This window comes from Theropithecus gelada, chromosome 2 (genome assembly GCF_003255815.1).
Source record: "Theropithecus gelada isolate Dixy chromosome 2, Tgel_1.0, whole genome shotgun sequence".
Classification (NCBI taxonomy): Eukaryota; Metazoa; Chordata; class Mammalia; order Primates; family Cercopithecidae; genus Theropithecus; species Theropithecus gelada.
Window position 1 is genome coordinate 64,712,913 of NC_037669.1, and position 19,138 is coordinate 64,732,050.

A 19,138-nucleotide genomic window follows, 5' to 3' on the forward strand; every position below is an offset into this window, starting at 1 on the left:
GGTGGGGGGGAAGGGGGAGGGACAGCATTAGGAGATATATCTAATGTAGATGACCAGTTAATGGGTGCAGCACACCAACATGGCACATGTATACATATGTAACAAATCTGCACATTGTGCATATGTACCCTAGAACTTAAAGTATTATTATAATAGAGTTGGGTTCTGTTAAGAATTTGTATTTAACATTATTGAACAACTAGACCACTAGGAAGGATTGGTTCAATATGATTTTCAGATAAATGATCTGTACTCCTATAGGTGGTATGTCAATTTATTTTTTATTTTAAACTACTTTATAATTTCTTAATGACTCAAGATCACCCATATAGTCATTTCTGAGTTGTCTTTTTCTAGTCTTTCTATCTCTCTCCCTTGCTGAAGAAATATTCGATGTAACTTCTTTTGTCTTAGAATGAATTTGCAGAATTTCTCTCATCTGCTCCAACTTGCAGTTTATACTTTGTCATCTGCTAAAATAATATAATTATGAATATTAGAATGGTTCTAAATTAAGAGCAAATACTCTCTGAATGTAGAAGCTCTTTCCATAATCAAGTGTTTATATTTTAGTGAATTTTTGCTAAGAAAGAGATCTAGGATGCTTTGAGGCTTCTTTTGTTCAACTTTTAGATATTGGCCTAGCATTTGAATACCTTAAGTAGCTGTTGAAAGCTGAGACATCTCATGGTAGTCATTTATTTACTTTATATATATTTTTTGTTACTTTTATTTGCAGTACCGAAACGGCATCAGAGGAAAATGAGCATTGTCTTGGCAATATGTGAGAAATATTTACACTACCCTGTACCATCTGATATTTTAGGACATCTGTATAGATCAAAATAAATCAGATTGAATGGATTTAATATCATATATTGATAACAATAATTACTAGCTATAAAACTACCCTGTCTAATTCAAGGTCTTCAGTTTTATTTTTTAATATTTTTGGACATGGGATAGCTGCAGAATTACCTCCATTTTCCACTTCGGTTTTAGGAGTAAGTTGTGAACCCCACCCTCATGCAGGTACACACATAAAACCACCCAAATTAACCAGTTTCATTAATGGTACTGTATTCAAATAACCAAAGGGATACTGGAATGCAGTCTTCAAAGACAATAAACTGCAATGTAAATCTTGTTGAATAAAGGCCAAGAACTAAGCCTTCTGTTCCCTTCATAAGGCATAGAAACAAAAGTGTAGCCCAACTAGTCTCCCACTGAGGATATAGTCTAGCTTTCTGCCGAGACAATCAAACAACCCAAACCTAATATTTCAATGAACTTGGGAAATGATGACACACACTTTTCTGTCTCTCCTCGCCAGTTCTGAATTTGGAGGGGCAAAGAAAGTGGAAGGCATGCTTAATTGAGGCATTAAATACTAGGCTGTGGCAGATTGTTTTACTGTTAAATACAGTAATGAGTTTTTAATGGCTGCTGTCCAAAATTACACTGAAGAAAAAAAAAATGGTTTATTAGTAATAATAATAGCTGGCACCTTCATCTTCAAAGCACGTTACAAATATTAGCTCATTAATCCTCCAACTGCCACTGGGAGGCAGCAGTAAATGTTTCTTTCCTCAGTTTACAGCTGGTGAAACAGGAAAACAGAAGCTCATAACAAGTTTTCAAAAGAAGATTTTGTGTATGGAGATCAATTTCTGATCTAAACCACTCATATCAGTTTTTATACTTGATTGGATGGCATTCACTCTGATGACTGCCAGCCCTTTTTTTTGAGGGGACAGTGATTAAGGTCAAATCCAATTTATTTGAACTTCACTCAGAAGTGTGCATGAGTTGCACCTGAATTGCTCAATGCTTGGTCCTTTAATGTTATTTCAAGCAAATCAATTGTGTTCAAAATCTATTCAGCCCAAATCAATTACATGCAGAAACTTGTATGCATGGGAAGAGCAGACTGTTGAGACCCCTTGAAATTTGCTCCTCTGAGAATTGCTAGAGGTCACGAAGCAAAATGGGGTCAAGGTCAAATTTAAAAAGGCTTGTTTTCGCTATCTTTATCCATTCACTCAGATCTTCTTTATAGAAAATAGTATATGTCCTCAAATTAGTGAACAATAACAAATAACCCAATATAGCCTGTTATTCATGCAAATATAGGTGATAGATATTAAAATTGTTATTACTTGTCTACATATTTACCCTTGTGGGCAATGTTTTTAGTTTTTTGCCATTGTATAATGCCTTAAACATTCTTTACATCTTTAAATCCAATTTTAATCCAATGCATGAATTCTCCACTATGTCATCAGATGCATTTTATAGATTTAAAAAAATCATTGAATTTACAACACAGAAAGAAATGTACTTCTTGAGAAGCCAAGCTGTCTATTCCAGAGAAGCAGGTATGGGTCAAGCAAAAGCTTTATAGAAAATCCATTGTGTATAAACCAAGGAAGTGGGATCTCTTGTCTAGCCAAAGCAGGAAACAAACTTATTCTTGCCGCTTTCTAGTACACAAAAAGGAGCCTTTTGGAGCCACTCAGCATCTGAGAATGCTATTTATATTATGCATATTTTAAAAATACATGAACATTTGCTTGTAAATATCCCAAACAAAAAAGTCAAAAACCTCTTAAAACTCCTAAATATATTGGCTGTGCCTGAAATAGAGTTGCCTTTTTTTCTTCCAAAGCCTTATCTTCATTGACAGCTGCTAATAAAGACAGTGCCATCATTATGATCGGTGTCATTTTCAAGCCATTTTCAAGAACAGCAAGGCTGAGATATGGCATCTGCCATTGCCAACAATTTCTATTTTAATCTGGAATAGCAGATACTCACACCTTTGTGGAAATGCCAACCATGAAATGTAATTGGTTACATATAATACCCAGAAGTGAGGGAAATTCATGAGTATTCATATTATAGATATCAGAAACATTTATGCCAAGAAATAAAAAATGATAATGAGGGTAAAGTTTCATTTGCACATATCATGATGCCTAGGGTCTGGTGCAGGAAGAGTCAGAGCATCGAATGCTTATATGACTTGATTTTGGAGAGAATACAAATGTCTTCTTCCTGTAACCTCCAACTCCTGGGCTCAAATGATCCTCCCACCTCAGCCTCCCAAGTAGCTGGGACTATAGGCATGCCCGACCACACCGGGATAATTTTTATTTTTATTTATTTATATATTTTTTGTAGACATGGAGTCTTGCTATGTTGCTGGTCTTGAACTCCTGGCCTCAGGGACCCTCCAGTCTCCGCCTCCCAAAGTTGCATTAAGGTGGTTTTGTTTGTTTGTTTGTTTGTTTTGAGACAGAGTCTCCCTCCGTCACCCAGACTGGAGTGCCGTGGTGCGATCTAGGCTCACTGCAACCTCTGCCTCGTGGGTTCAAGTGATTCTCTTGCCTCAGCCTCCTGAGTAGCTGGGATTACAGGCATGCCACCATGCCCAGCTAACTTTTGTATTTTTAGTAGAGACGAGGTTTCACCATGTTGGCCAGACTGGCCTCCAACTCCTGACCTCAAGTGATCCACCTGTCTCAGCCTCCCAAAGTGCTGGGATTACAGGCTTGCACCACCATGCCTGGCAGTTTTTAAAATCTCATATTAAATGCCACCATTCCTGGAATAGGTATGCATTATTATCTAATACCTCAGTAGGATTCCTTTATGTCTACTTTTCCACATATTTACCTGGGATAATGGGACACAGAACAGCTAAGTTTGGATGGACAACAGGAAAGAGTGTTAGTCAATCAAGATTAGCTGGAGAATCCTGCTAATCAAGGGGGCACTGGTGGGGTTGGAAATCAGACACTTCTGAGTTTGAATTCTGACTCTGGCACTGCAAGACATACTGTGTGACATTGGACAAGGACCCTTCTGTGTCTGCATGACCCAGCTTACAATGGGTGTTATGATAATAGTACTTTCCTCAAATCACTGATGTGGGGATTGCAAAACACATAATAAACACTTGATAAATGATCAATGGTGGCTATTTAAGTATCTGCCTGGCACAGTTTCAGTCCTGTCTCTAGCAGAAAGTGGTGATCAATAAAAGCTTTTTATAATGACTGGTCATAATGCCTCATAGGGCCTACACACACACACACACACACACACACACACACACACACAAGAACATGAATCATAGAATTCAGGATGCTTTGGAAAAGTCTATCTCCTTATCTTTGTCCAGGACTACATTCAACCCTCAAAATATAACTTGTAACATTTTCAATCTTTCCCCTAGACAACTCTCAATTTATACAGTGACTCTAGATTTCCTTAAAAAAAAAAAAATCACCATCAGTTATACAATGTTGCTCTTTTCTTCCATAGAGGAAATCTGGTCTGCTAATGGTGGCTTATGCCTGTAATCCCAGTACTTTGCAAGGGGGAGGTGGGAGAATCACCTAAGGCCAGGAGTTTGAAACCAGCCTGGACAACGTAGTGAAACCTCATCTTAACAAAAAAATTTTAAAAATTAGCCAGGCATGATGGTGCCCGCCTGTAGTCCCAGCACTTTGGGAGGCTGAGGTGAGAGGATATCTTGAGCCCAGGAGTTACAGGTTGCAGTGAGCCATGACTGTACCACTGCACTCTGGCCTGGGCAACAGAAAAAGAAGGGAAGGGAGGGAAGGGGAGGGGAGGGGAAGGGAGGAGAAGGGAGGGGAAGGGAAGGGAGAAGGGAGGGAGGGAGGGAGAAAGAGAGAGAGAGAGGAAGGAAGGAAGGAAGGAAGGAAGGAAGGAAGGAAGGAAGGAAGGAAGGAAGGAAGGAAGGAAGGAAGGAAGGAAGCAAGGAAGGAAGGAAGGAAAAAGAAAAGGAAAGAAAAGAAAAGAAGGAAAGAACGAAGGAAGGAAAAACTTGAGCAATAGAGTGTGCTATGAACTGCGTTACAAATTAGGATATCTAAGATGTAATTGTAATTGTCACTACTGTAGGCAGTGTGGTGAAATAGTGGTGAGGCTCAGTATTTGACCTTGCATCAGTTTTTCTTCATCTATGAAATGGGCTAACAACCTGTTTCCTTTTGTTCACTATGTTATTGTAAAAGTCAGATGAGATGACATGCAAACATTTTCTGAAAACCATAAAGGACTCAAATAATGCAAGATATTATGATTTTTTTAAAATAGAAATCTTCAGAGGCAATCTTCTGAATGGATGGAAATGCAGCATCCAGTATCAGAGTCTGTATTTATCTTCCCCCTGAACCTTTTGCACATGAGATGGTTATTTCATTTGAACATAACCAATATGTAAGGCATCCTATAATAAGCTAATATTCTGTCACTTTACAGTTTTTAGCAAGGCTTTCAATGTAATAAAAAATCAAATTTCCAACAACTTTAACAGCAACGGATCACGAAAATCCCCACATTCCTTTTATCCACTTACATTCTATTACTCTGGGAAACACATTGCTTAGTCCCTGGAAATAAAAATTCTTCACATTAGGATGCAAATAGTGCATCCTGGTCTATTCCTTCATCGTCCTTGTCCTGATACAACTATATCAAAGAGGAAGGATACTTCCTCCAAAGATCCAGGCATCCAGGTTACATGAGTTTCAGCTGCCAGACTGACATTTGAGGGTATCTCCACTTTCCCAGGCATCATAACTACAATCCCTCCCACTAGAATCACCACTTACAGCAAAAGCTTTTGTTAGGGAGGAACCTCTGCTAAAAATGCAAACCCGTTACCATAGAAGCTGGAATACATCTTTTACATTATTCTATCTGCTTTGTCAGCTCTCATCTTAGAAAGCATAGATAATGCAACGAAATGGACAAATTTGTTTTGAAGTTTAGAAGTCTCAGCTGAAACACACCACTGAATATGAGCATGCCCATCTCGGGCAATGAAAGAAGGGAGAAAAAAGGAATGACAAAGAAAAAGTGGTGAAGATTCTCCTGAATACAAACTTACTGATTCCCTACTTTGTACTGTTTTTGTCAATTCTAGCTTTCGCCTTCCCCATTACTCACACTCCACAAATGTAAAGCCTTCAAGATGTGCTAGCTATTCCTCATGTACTTCCCAGATTCAGACTCCTTTTCTGTCTTCCTCCATCCTGCTCTGCTCTGGGAGAACTGACCTCCACAAACCACTTAATAGGCTCGCTTGCTTTCTTACTGCCTTGCTCAAGAAGCAACTGGAAATCTTGGGGCAGAAGCAGAGCACTGTCTTGTGATTTGACAGTAGTTATGTTCCTCTACCAAAAGCCATAGGTCCTACTTGACAGCCCTCTCCCAGAGCTACTGCTCCCACCTCCTTCCAGGAGCTTCACCTTCCCATTGTCCCTTCAGGACAAGGGGCAGTAACAGCTCCAGATGTGCTTCAGCAGCCCTTGTGGGCTTCCCCTAATCCCATCCAAAGAGATGTGGGCCCGTCTTTAAGGTCCCTTAATTACCCCTTTGGAGTATGCGCTATATAAAAGAAAGGAACAAAGTGAAAGTGAGAGGAAACCATGTTTTACCCAGCGAAGACGTGTGTTTCAAGAACATCAAGGGGACAAAACACTCGGTTCTAGCCTGTGGCATTCTGCCACCTGGACATTCAGGTCCAATACTGTGAGGACATCAAGCCTTTTAAGATAAGCCAGAAATATGAATTTTTACATGAAATCTCCAGTATTTAAATGTTGGCTGAAATTTGTCTTAAACATTCTTTGGGCCAAATGAAATACTTATACAAGCTGGGTTCAAAGTCCAAGGGACATTAGTTTGGATCCTATATAGACTATGGTGCCTCTTCTTAGAAAGAAGAAAAAATCTGTTTTTCTTTACACTGCACAATTACAACCAAAAAAGGATGGAAGTCTCATTTTTACAGCTTTTTCTTACACAGTACTTTAGTCCAAAAACAATAACTCCCCCTACCTCATTGGAAATCTGCAGGCAAAACAGAGAAATATTCAAAACCCCAAAGTCACAGGAATCTTGTTATGTGGGCCTGTTCTAAATGTATGAATCTAGTCGAATCATTTAATTTCAGTGTAGCTCACTCCATTCATCTGCAAAATCAGGATAATTACTTCTTTCCTACCATCTTCACAGAGACATTTGGTTGAAAAATGAAATTATACACAGTAAATGAAAAGCACATTTGAGATCTTCAGAGAATAAAGTGCTATTTAAACCAAGAAGATTAGTAAGAAAAACCTCAGAAGTTTGCCAAAGCATTTTCTCTCGTTCAGCCACATTTCATGACACCAAGGTAACTGTGAACCAATGCCTTAGCCCAACACGGTCTTATGGAAGATGTACGCAAATCTAAGGTGGTGGTTCTCAACTGTGATGGTACATTAGGGTGTGTTAGAATCTCATTAGAAGTTTTCAAAAATCCAGATTCCTAGTCACCATCCACAGAGATTGTAATTGAATTGATTTGTGTTGGCAGTTTTAAAGAACTCTCCAGACGATTCTAATTTTAGCCAAGCCTAAGAACAACTATTGAGAAAACCTTTTAAATATGTGAAACAATCATTATTGGCATATGCACATATAACTAATGTAGGAATCAACAGTTTTCCATTTGACACCACCATTGATCATGGCTCACACTTATTCACATACACAGTGATACACACACACACATATACACTCTGTCCCTCTATCTTTGTTCATTCACATACTGAGCATGATATAGAAGAATAATTATCACTACAATAAAAAACCAAAATTTATTGAGCACTTAATAAGTGCTACTAAGCTGTCTGCATATATTGCCCCCATACAATGTCCACAATAGCTAGGTATGACTATTTCCCCATTTCTACAGAAGAAATTAGTCTTAGAGAGGTCAAAATGACTAAGCCAGTGCCACACACCTGCAAGCTGACAGACTTAGATTTTGAACCCCGGCAGCCTGACTTTTATAACCAGGGCACGTAACCACCACGCCAGTTTGCTTCCCGCTGTGCCAGACGCTTTAAGAGTTTACGAGATGCATAAAAGGAAAAGTATGCCCTCAAGGAGTTTACAATCTGAGAAGGGAATTGTAATGCACACTAAAGTTCATAGGTTGTATAGGAAAATGGCACAACTGTAGTCCCTGGAGTTAGGAAGAGGTGAATCGGAAGATGGGCAACAGAGCTCCTACTTCCACAACTATAGGGGAAATAAGATGCAAACAAACATTAGAAGGGAGAATGTTATAAGACTACCAGGAGAAGAAACCCTGATCAAAGCACAAAATATATTTATATATTGGCCAAGTTCAACGCATTTATTATTCTTATCATCATCTGCCAGTATCATTTGAATCAGATATTTATGCCCACCCTAAATTTACCACATTGTCAGTTCAATTAGCAAACTATGAATTTTGAGAATTCATCTCACCTCAAACTCCAGTTGTGATTCTTATTGAATTTATGTATATAAGCATCACACACACACACACACACATACACTCACACACACCTGTAATAATTTAACTTCCAAAGAGATATACAAGTTGTATTCTTCCGCTAGGAATAAATTATGTGAAAGTGAAGTCAACATTTCAGGGAAAAGCCTTAAAATTGAAAACAGAATATGTCCCTTTGTATTTTCATTATGTAAACATAATGAGAAGGTAAGCAGGATCATTTTTTATCCACAACACATAAAATCTCAATTAGTTATGGTCTATTTGTGCACTGACTTAAAACGTTCGTTAACAAAACAGAATTTTCTAGTTTACTGGATAAATATACCAGAAATTGCAGAATAATGTCAGGTTGCCAAGCAACCACAGCTCTACTCTACTTTGTGATCAATCCAACTCATTCATCGAGCTTCCTAACCCAGTGATACAGAATTCCAACCAATTTGTTTCTTGGGAAAATTATAGTGACTTTCAGTAACACAATAACACTTTTATTCTCAGAAGATAAACTTAAATCCCTTTTGATCAAAGGGATGTGTTAATTCATTATTCTCTACGTGGTGCTAATGAGAAAGCTATAATTAACTAACTACACTATTGCGACACACATAAAATAAACTGCAGTAATTAGTAATGTTTAAGGTGTTAAGCAGCCTCCCAAATTAGAAAATACAGAATCTTTCCTCAGATAAAGATGTACAGAAAAAAGAAAGCAGCATATCTAATTAAATTGAGAATTGTTTCCAGTCTCCCCCAAGGGGTGAGAGGAAAGGCATGTGATCACCAAAATATAAGAGATTTCACTTTAATAGCAGAGAAAATGGCTCAATGCCAATTCTACTTGTAGGTAGACATAAAATGATAGCGAATAATGTAATCTTTTCTTTGAAAGAATGCTTAGCACAATATTTTTCCAGGAATGAATAGAAAGAATATTATGCTTTCACTCATTAGCTGTGTTAACTTAGCATAGTGTATGTAAATCACCATAATAATTGCATTCTCTTCAGAATGAATTAGTTAGAATGAAGCTGTAATCAAAATGTTCATAATTGAAAATATAATATTCTCAATCTTGGTTTGAAAAAATAACAAGGAACACTGATTGAATCAGATAATACAGTACATCACTGAAAACAACCTTAGTACAGAGAGATGTTCATTCTCTTGATTATACCTTTACATTTCAATTAGGTCCCCAAATTCAGGACTCAACACCTCCCAATCTGTCATGTTTTTCAACTCTTACCATTTGTCTCTGGACTAACTTAAGTATTCCAAGTGTATTACTGCTAGATTTTTAGGGAAAATACAAAATGGTGAAAAGCTAATTTTATTGTTTCTAAAATGCATTAGACTCTATTGCACTGTTGGCTGTCATAAATCAAAGGGCAAAATAATTTCCAATAAATGAAACATTTAATGCCAAAGCTCCTGGGAAACAATATGTAAATGATCACATGAATTTCAGACAAGCTGTCACACTAATTCCTCAAGGTACCTTTTAAAGATGACACATTCACGGTGAGGATGAGAGGGTTGTCTTGCAAAGCCAAACACTACTACCTGAAGTGATACTCTCAGTATTTCCTGACAATCATTCCTTCAAATCTGACACCATTAGTCCCCCACTATTACTGAATTTTCCTTTATCAGTTAAAAATACAAGAAGCTTAAATTAGTCTTCATCATTACCTCATTACCCTTATTTTTCTATAAAAGCGAGTCAGACTAAATTATTTCAACAAAGCAATTTTGGGGCAAATAACCTCCTATCTTCAAAGATGTCAGACGCCACTATAAAATCCGGTTTCTATCCAGCAAATGTTTTTCTGGGTGAGCTCTATTTTGTAAAGGTCACTAAGGATCTTTGTGATGGTGACATCTGTCAGGCTTTACTGGCCTCAAGTTCACCAAGAAATGCCTTTATTTTAATAATCAAATGATTTTAAAAATATATTTAAAACCAATTCAAGTAATGAGATGAATTAACTTAAATGTAATAAGTACAGTATGTGCAATATCAACTCCTCTTAGACCTACAGCTAGGCCCATGCAGTGTACAGTTTACTTATCAGCAGATAGATTGGAGGACCTATATAACCATGAGGAATCAATAAATATCTATAGCCTTTTCTTTAAAGAAAAGGATCCATAAGTCTACATTCAACAGATAACAATCTGGAAAACATATATTCATCATCACAGTCTTGTGCTGCAGTGAAGTGGGTATAAACATGCCCTGAAAGAGATTTTAATGAGCAGCCATAGCCAGTACTCACACCCATCCAGTAATAACTATTTGTCTCCATTGATTTGCTCACAATATTCAGGAGCTTGCAAGGAATGATTATACACTACGTTCTGCCACTACTAAAGGTAAATCCACTGCAGCACTTAAGGCCATAAAATGGAAAGCCGGGGTATACATAGGCTCTGTAAGTAAGTTAAATTATGAAAGCCAAATGGTGATCCTTCACAAAGAGACTGAAATTAAGACAAATCCAACTGCAACATCTGCAGCTGAAAGAGAAAACACGAAGATTTAAAAAAAAAATAAATAAAAGTGGGATAAACTTTTTATTTTCTTGTCACCAAAAGTTTCCCCAAAAAGCTTTCTAAGCTTCTCTCTCCATCAATATACTGAAAAGCCAACTTCACCAGCAGTTGATCAGTTTCTCTCGTCCAATCTGCTGCAAGTCAGATCTTTGTAGGAGTTGGACTGTGCAGTAAAAATGTTCTTATTTTAATTAAGATTATTCTCCAAAATTAGAAAACGCAGAATTTTGACTTCAACGAAAATGCAGAGAAATGAGAATGCACCATATGTAATTAAACTGAGGATTAACTAACAGTAATGCCATCGACACCAGTAACTAACTTTTGAGTGCTTATTATGCATCAGGCATGGTGTTAAATTACTTGTATCATCTCATTCCAGTCCTGCAACAACCCAATATAGAGGGTATTGATAATTTCCATATTATTGAGAAAGGGAAACTGAGGCACATAGTTAAATGGCTAGTCCAAAGTGACACATCACAGTGATGGTGAAGCTGGAATTCGAAGCCACGTGGGCGCCCCTGGAGCCTCCTCCTAGAGTGAGCCAGGTGGCTCACCAGTTGCCCATCTCCACGCGCACGCGCAAATCTCCCCACCCACTCCGAGTTCCAGCGGGAGCGCGCCATCGCGCACGCTCCTGGCCAGCCAGCCCCTTGCTGGCTCTGGGGCTGCTCCGCGGCTCCCACGAGCGGGACTGGACCCCGGCGCCCTTCGAGGAGAGGCTGAGCCTGGGGCTCCTTCCCCGCAGGGCCACCCAGCCGTGCCGACGCACACTTGCCCTCCGCCGCTGGCCTGCCACCCCTTCCCCTGCCCGCCTTCCCGAGCCCAGCAGCCCGAACGCCCACCCTGCGCTCGACCCTGCGCGCCGTCTGAGGCGGGGGTACCTGGGCTGCCCGGCTGCGGCTCCTCAGGCTGGTGGTTTTTCGCAGGAATTCCCCAGCACTGCCCCTGACTGAGAAAGTGTGGCTCGCAGCGAGCCCGGAGAGTGGGAACGGAGGGGCTGGCTTTCCCCAGCCTCCCAGCTCCAATCCCTGCTCTCCAAATTAATCACTTTCTCCGTGCTGCCTCCCCACGCACACTCACACTCAAAAAAAAAAAAAAAAAAAAAAGCGAGAGAAAGAGAGACGCACAAAGAGGAAGAAGGGACCATCCGTGACTGGCATTTCTAGCTCCCCGGGCTCCGCTACCAGGAGCCATGGCAACCAGGCCCCCGGCCTGCCCTCTCGCCCCCTCGGCGCTCTGGTGAGGTGAAGCTCTAGCCCCTCTCTGGTTTTTCGTGCCCCCCAACCCCACAATCCCGCGGTTCATTGATTCTCCTCTTCCAGGCTGGCGGCATTTTCGGATCCCCCCTGGGATCTAGACTCTTCTCCTGAGAGTAGGAGCCAGACAGGGGCAGTGGATTGGGAGGGGAACTGAGCTCCACACACTAGGAGGTGTCTGGGGCGTGAGGGGCGTGGTGGGAGAGGCCGAGACTGACCCCCAAACTAGCTAGACCTCGGATCCCCACCCGAGAGAGGCCGGGAATCTACAGTGGGATCTGGAATCCTCTTCAGAGAATAGCGAGGGATGGAGTGGGAAAGGCTGGAAATAAGAGGGTCAACCTACCGGCGACCAGCGGGAGTGAGTGGGACCTGGCGGATTCGGGGACCCGTTGTGCTCCGTCCGACTGACCCCGAGCAGTCTGAATCCAGCCTCGGCCACCCGGGGGCGGGGCTTGAAAAGGGGGTGTCTCTTCCCGGGTGAATGCTGAGGGACCTCGGACCACCCCCACTTCAGACAAGGAGCCCTGACTGCGCACCATTTCCTTTCCATAACTGGTTGACCCCCTCCTCCCGGGAGCAAACCCTTAACCCTTCCTCCATGGGAGACCCCCCAGGGCTGGCACAAGAGATGCAAATTGACCCCCACCCCTGACACACCTGCGTCGCTTCCAGCACGAGATCTGTCCGGTACCTCCCCTCGGGCAACTTCTCCCCCAAACTGGCTGGGAGCTGGGACAGGGACGGGCAGGGTCCAGTAAGCTCTGGGCGGATCCAAGGGAGTTTCTTGCCGGCCGCTCCCCGCTGGTCCGCACCCGGGACTGCCCACGGAGGTCCCGCCTGTCCCCTCCCGCTGCTGGCGCTGGCCGCGGGAAGGCTGGACCTGTTCTGGCTTGCACCGAGATCCACGCCCTCCTGCCAGAGGCTGGCTCTCGCCTCTCCTCCCTTCCTCGATTCTGCGCCGCCACCCCTCACCCACGCCGCTTATTTTCCCTCCCTTTGCACACTCCCATGGGATAGGGAGAGTTACAAGCTTAAGACTTTATCTCATTGTGGAAAGCAAGAGACCAAGCCAAAACTTTGGTTGTGCTTTTCAACATCTCTGGTCAAAAGAGGTAGGATCTCCGCTTGTTTATCTGCAAAAGCGACATTTAAAAGAAATGCTCCCCCCCCGCGCCCGCCCCCCGGTGGTTTCACTCAGTTGATATTCCATACACAGGTCGCCAATCTGGTTTTCTCCCATTGCTGCATGTTAGAGGGGTGTGGTGCCATGTACGTATTAAAAATGATCTTCTTGCTTTCCTTCATTTAAGGGCGTGGTGGGGCTTACTATTGAATTTACAAAATATGCTACAACCATCCGGTGTCAAATTGTGCATACACAAATTTAGAGACCCTCTACTATTTTTACAATTTTTGCCCTAATACAGAGTCCATAATTTTACCATATTGTTTCATAACGTTTTTCCTACTTACCCTTTATTAATTCACTATTGGAGAAGAAAGCCTTCTGTACTCATATTCAGTGCTAAAAGTCAGTTCTGATGCCTTATCAATCCACAAACACATAAAAATATTTTAGGATTCCAAAATTCATATGGAAAAATTATAATTTTTAGCACTATTTTTGATTTATATGCCACTTTAATTTTTTTTTCCATTATGGTGGTATTTTCCAAAATTTTTACACAATACCACCTTTAAAAATTCTGTTGAATGCAAGTCCTCTTTGTTCGTAAGAGAATTATTGAGTTCTAATTTTTACTCCACTAAGGCTGTGAGATTGACCTTACAGCCTCGTTTTGTTCTCATCTAGCTCATTGAACAATGAGGATATTTAGCTCCCCTCAGAGCTCCCCTCAGAGTTGGATGCCACCACTGGGAGCAGCAAAAGTGAAGGCAACTCATGATTCTGTCTCAGAAGCAATTGAATAAAATATTTTGAAAACAAGTAAATGGACTTTTAAATTTTAGTCATCGCTAACCTTGGGGCCTCGATTCTGTCAGTTCGTGTGTGGGCACAGTTCTTACTGACTGCTTTGGCAAATTGTGAATGCAAGTGAGGGCAGGATCTGTCCTAAGTTTAAATTGTACTGCTGGAGTGGTTTTCTTTTGCCTGGGGCATCATTATTCACGTGGCATGTTTTCTGAAGCAGAAACAAAGATAGAATATTAAATAAAATTCCAACAGGGGGGAATACTCTGCCTGTAGAAAAGCATTTCCAAGGTCAAGGAACCACAAAAGAAAGACAAGAAAGCCAAGTTGGTCTCAGGAGTTTACCATCTTCTGGGTAAGCATCACCTGAGCATGGGACTCAGAACTCCATTTTGGCCAGATGAACAGAGTATTCTTAAATATATAGCTCCTTCCTTCTTGGTGGACAACAGAATCGTTATTTAAAAAACAAATATTTATTGAGCACCTACTATTTATCAATTACTGATCTGGGTGCTAGGGTGCAGTAGGAAACTCAATAGACATGGCCAATTGCTTTTGTAAAAAATCAAATACCCTCAAAATATATTAGACAATACCAAGCCACAATACCCCAAACAAGAAGATGGTCAGTTCTTAAATGTGAGTTTTTATTGAAAGGGAGATAACATACTTCTAAGCTTCTGATATTGCATGTAAATGAAGAAATAATAGCCACACATAGCTTATTAGGGACAGTAAGGAAGTCAGCATGTATGCAATACATGTTACCCTGGGCAACCAAATTTTAAGAAAGAAAAAAGGGAGATAAGGAAAATGCAGGGAAGAAAAAAAGGGAGGAAGAAAGAAAGGAGGGAAGGAAGGAGGGAAAGAAGGAAGGAAGGAAGGAAGGAAGGAAGGAAGGAAGGAAGGAAGGAAAGAGAGAGAGAGAGAAAGAAAGAATAAAAGAAAGAAAGAAAGAGAGAAAGAAAGAAAGAAAGAAAGAAAGAAAGAAAGAAAGAAAGAAAGAAAGAAAGAAAGAAAGAAAGAAAAGAAAGAAAGGAAGGAAGAAAGAAAGAAAGAGCGAGCAAGCAGGCAAATGTTAAACCAAGAAAGGAAATAGTATTTTTTAAGGCAATGCAAAAGGAAGACAGATGACCTAAATTTCTACATCCAAGAAACACCTCATAGCTGTCATCTCCAAGGATGAGTTCATATTTTTGATACATTATCAAAAGCAAGCAACACATCTAGGCTTGCCTGGCCCAAGGAATTCACAACTCCACTGCCTGAGCTTCCAGTAAGGCTGGAACCAGAAGGCAGCCGCCAGCCACAGTGGATGCTTGCTAGAGATACCTTCTGCTGCTGCTTTGGAACCTTCCCCTGGCTCCCATTCTACTGTCTGACACTTTGTTCAGATCGATTTCCCATTCAACATACAATCCTAATCTATCAGGCATCCCGCAGTTGCACATAGGTGCTAGAGAAAGAACATATACTTACGAGTCATGTGGAAATTTGATTGCCTTAGCTTTGAAAGGTGTGAATTTTCTCTCTGATAATTGAGGAAGGCTGTTTCAAATGAAAATACTAATATCAAGTCACAAAAAAGGGGAGAAAAGGGTACTATCATGAATAGAAGCAGAAGGTGAGAGAGATAGGCCAGTCATCTGGAAAAAGATAAAAGGTATTAAAAACTGGGGCATTTTTCAGCTTTTCCTGCTGATTTACTGCCTACCTCCCTCCTGAACCATCATTTGATATCATTCCCAGAACTAGGGCCATTGAAGTAGTATTGCCTTTTGGCAAATACAAGTAGCTAGTGATATGGCATCATTCCTAGAAAAATTGTTTAGCAGAAGAGCTGGAGTTTTGAAAATGGCATTTCAGTCTAGCAGTTCCAAGTAGTCCAGATCAACAGGGGCTTTCCGGCCAACTGCTGTAATAAAAAAATAATAATAATAATTTTAAAAAAAAGCAGGAAGCAGGATGTTCCACTGAGGAATAGATCCTTCAAAAGCAACCTTGAAAGTACAAAGCAGCCACTTCAGCTTAGATATTAATAAAGCTAAAAAGACCATATTAATTCTGCAGAGTTATCCTGACAGAGTCAATACTCCTTTAACTTGTCCTTTAATACAAGACCAAAAGGATATGTATTAAAAATCAAAGGGCAATAATTCTGGAACAAATAAAAAGGTAAAATCTTGTATTGCATGCCATGGATCATTAATATGTGTGATTCAGCCCTGGGAGGTCATGAAATCAAATGCTTTTACTGGATTTTTTTTTAAAGGCTAAGAAACTTTGTGGCCATTAATAACATTATAATTATGTAGCCAAGATAATGTTAAGCATTTTCAAATCTCACGCTTTAAGGCATCCATTGATTACTCGTGCAGGTCAGAAGGATTTCCCATCCTCCGATCAACAATGCCTACAATGGATAGTTTTCTTTCCTAGTGATGGTTTGCTCCAAAGTCCTATGCAGCCAAGTCTTATCTCAAAGACCTGTGAACTGAGTTATAGGATGAAGTCCTATTTGTTGGAGAAAGTCCTCCTATGTTTGGAGGATGAGGATTTCTCCTAAACTTCTCTATTTCCAACATGGTATGAAATCTTTTCAATCTGGAAGGGACCTCAGATAACATACTCTTTCATAGCTTCCTTTTATATCTGAGAAGAGTAAGGTTCAGAAATTTTATCAGAGTTGTACAACTGGTTAATGGCCTAGAATGTATTGAAAAAAAATCTCCAAATTTTTAATCGTGTAACATTTTACAGGATGAAAAGCCACTGCCATAACTCATAATCCTATAACTCAGCCACCTGTGAACTTAGTTATAGGATGAATTCCTATTTGTTGGAGAAAGTCCTCCTATGTTTGGAGGATGAGAATTTCTCCTAAACTTCTCTATTTCCAACATGGTATGAAATCTTTTCAATCTGGAAGGGACCTCAGATAACATAATCTTCCATAGCTTCCTTTTATATCTGAGAAGAGTAAGATTCAGAAATTTTATCAGAGTTGTACAACTGGTTAATGGCCTAGAATGTATTGAAAAAAATCTCCAAAGTTTTAATCATGTAACATTTTACAGGATGAAAAGCCACTACCATATTTGAAGATAATTTTATTTATTATTATTCTGTTGCAGCAAACAAGACAAATATTGAATAGTGAGATAGTGAGTGATAACCAGGAGCATAAGGGCTGATCTTTTTACAGAGACATATTGCCAAAATTAAGTTTGTCCTTTTCTGTTTTTTTTGGTTGTTGTTATTTTTGTTCGTTTGTTTTTTTGGTTTTTTTTTCTTTCCAGTTGTTTTTGAACGTATGTTTTCCACTTAATGTAAAAGAAACATGTTAGAGAAAAAGGAAAGACTAACAAGAACTTGTGGCAGCCGCAGGTTGTTCTCCACTCCCTCTGGCACCACTAATCTGTCTTTTTGTTTGTTTGTTTTTTTGAGACTGAGTCTTGCTCTGTCGCCCAGGCTGGAGTGCAGTGGCGCCATCTCAGCTCACTGCAAGCTCCACCTCCCGGGTTCACGCCATTCTCCTGCCTCAGCCTCCCGAGTAGCTGGGGCTACAGGTGCCCACCACCACACCAGGCTAATTTCTTTTTGTATTTTTAGTAGAGACTGGTTTTCACTGTGTTAGCCAGGATGATCTCGATCTCCTGATCCCGTGATCCATCCCCCTCGGCCTTCCAAAGTGCTGGGATTACAGGCGTGAGCCAACCGCGCCCGGCCCAGTCTGTTCTTTTTCTCCTTCTGGACACACGGCCACCAACCTAAAGACTAGTTTGGTTGACTTAGTTTGGTTCTAGGACTAGGTTCTCACCAAAGAGACAAGAGGAAAAATGCTGTTGGCAACTTTCAGCTCATCTACTTAAAAATAATCTGGATTCACTTCTCCTTGTCCTTTTGACTAACCCACACTGTTAAAAGGCTCATGTTGAGGATGACAAAGAAACTCCACTCTGGCCTGAATTCCTACATGACCCTGAGGATCAGAACCTACGTACTACCACAAAAAATGTAACGTCCCTTTTCAATTTGAGCCAATCTCCTTTGGATACTTTTATTATAACTGCTTAAACTTTACCCTAACAAATGCAACTGTAATCTCTGTCATCAGAATAATTTCAGAAGAATAGTCAAGAAAAATAAGAATGGAAGCTACCATGAATACCTGCTGTTTTTTGCTTGCCAAGCATTATCTCCATTCATTTAGCCTGGTTGGACCTAAGGAATAATATCTCCCGTGGTTATGTGGCTGAATTGAGGATAATTCCAATGCTTTCTCGTTACCCCTGGTCCATGTGACACAGGCATGACAAACCAATATTTTCTACTCCTAAGTCTATGGGGACTAAAGCTATGAAGGGCATCAGACCCAACAGAAGCCAGTGAGAAACCTACCTTGGATTTATGCATGAGTTACCAGAAGAAAACAGGGTTGCTCAGCAGGTATGACATAAGGCAGGAGAAACTCCCTTCTTCTTATCATCACTTAGAAAGAGCCTTCCTGAGAATAAAGTCACTATAGAGAAAAGAGGAGAGAGATAGATACTTGACAATTATATTTGAAGACCCAGATCTTCAAATAAACTGAAAGGTTATTTTTTATTAAAAGCTGAAACTGGAATGCAACTTGACCTTGTAGCTAGGTGAGACAAAAAAAAAAAAAAGTCTCATGTAAAATAGTTTCATTGGTTTCCTGTTTCTTAAAATCATTCTTATTCATGATATATTTCTAAGTAAGATTACTCTCTTGTTATAGGTTATTTAGTAAGAGATGTATACAGGGCAAAATAATCTTCCTTTCATAAATTAACCCGACTGATTAGCAGTGACTTACTGAAACACTGTGTCCAAAGGATCCTGCCCCTGCATCTGAGCTGAGCAGGAAAGGTTAAAGTGACCTATTAATGTATAATATCACTGATATTATACAAGAGATAATTCTCATGTGTTAAGTATTTACTATTCTTGCTTTAAGATATTCCTAAGTTTTAGCATACATTTAGA

The 19,138-nt window shown here is 40.2% G+C and overlaps 1 protein-coding gene across 3 annotated transcripts in view; it reads right to left on the bottom strand.

The window, feature by feature from the left end:
- The window catches only part of CHL1 (cell adhesion molecule L1 like), a 209,996-nt gene extending 196,679 nt beyond the window's left edge, over positions 1–13,317 (bottom strand). For 2 of the 3 annotated variants that reach the window (XM_025375435.1, XM_025375433.1), the window contains exon 1: positions 12,850–13,317. The gene's annotated coding sequence lies outside the window, so the exon portion shown is untranslated. Of the gene's footprint in view, positions 1–11,814; positions 12,603–12,849 lie in introns of those variants that run through there. The other variant, XM_025375434.1, reaches the window with a different exon arrangement.
- Positions 13,318–19,138: the final 5,821 nt, after the last annotated feature.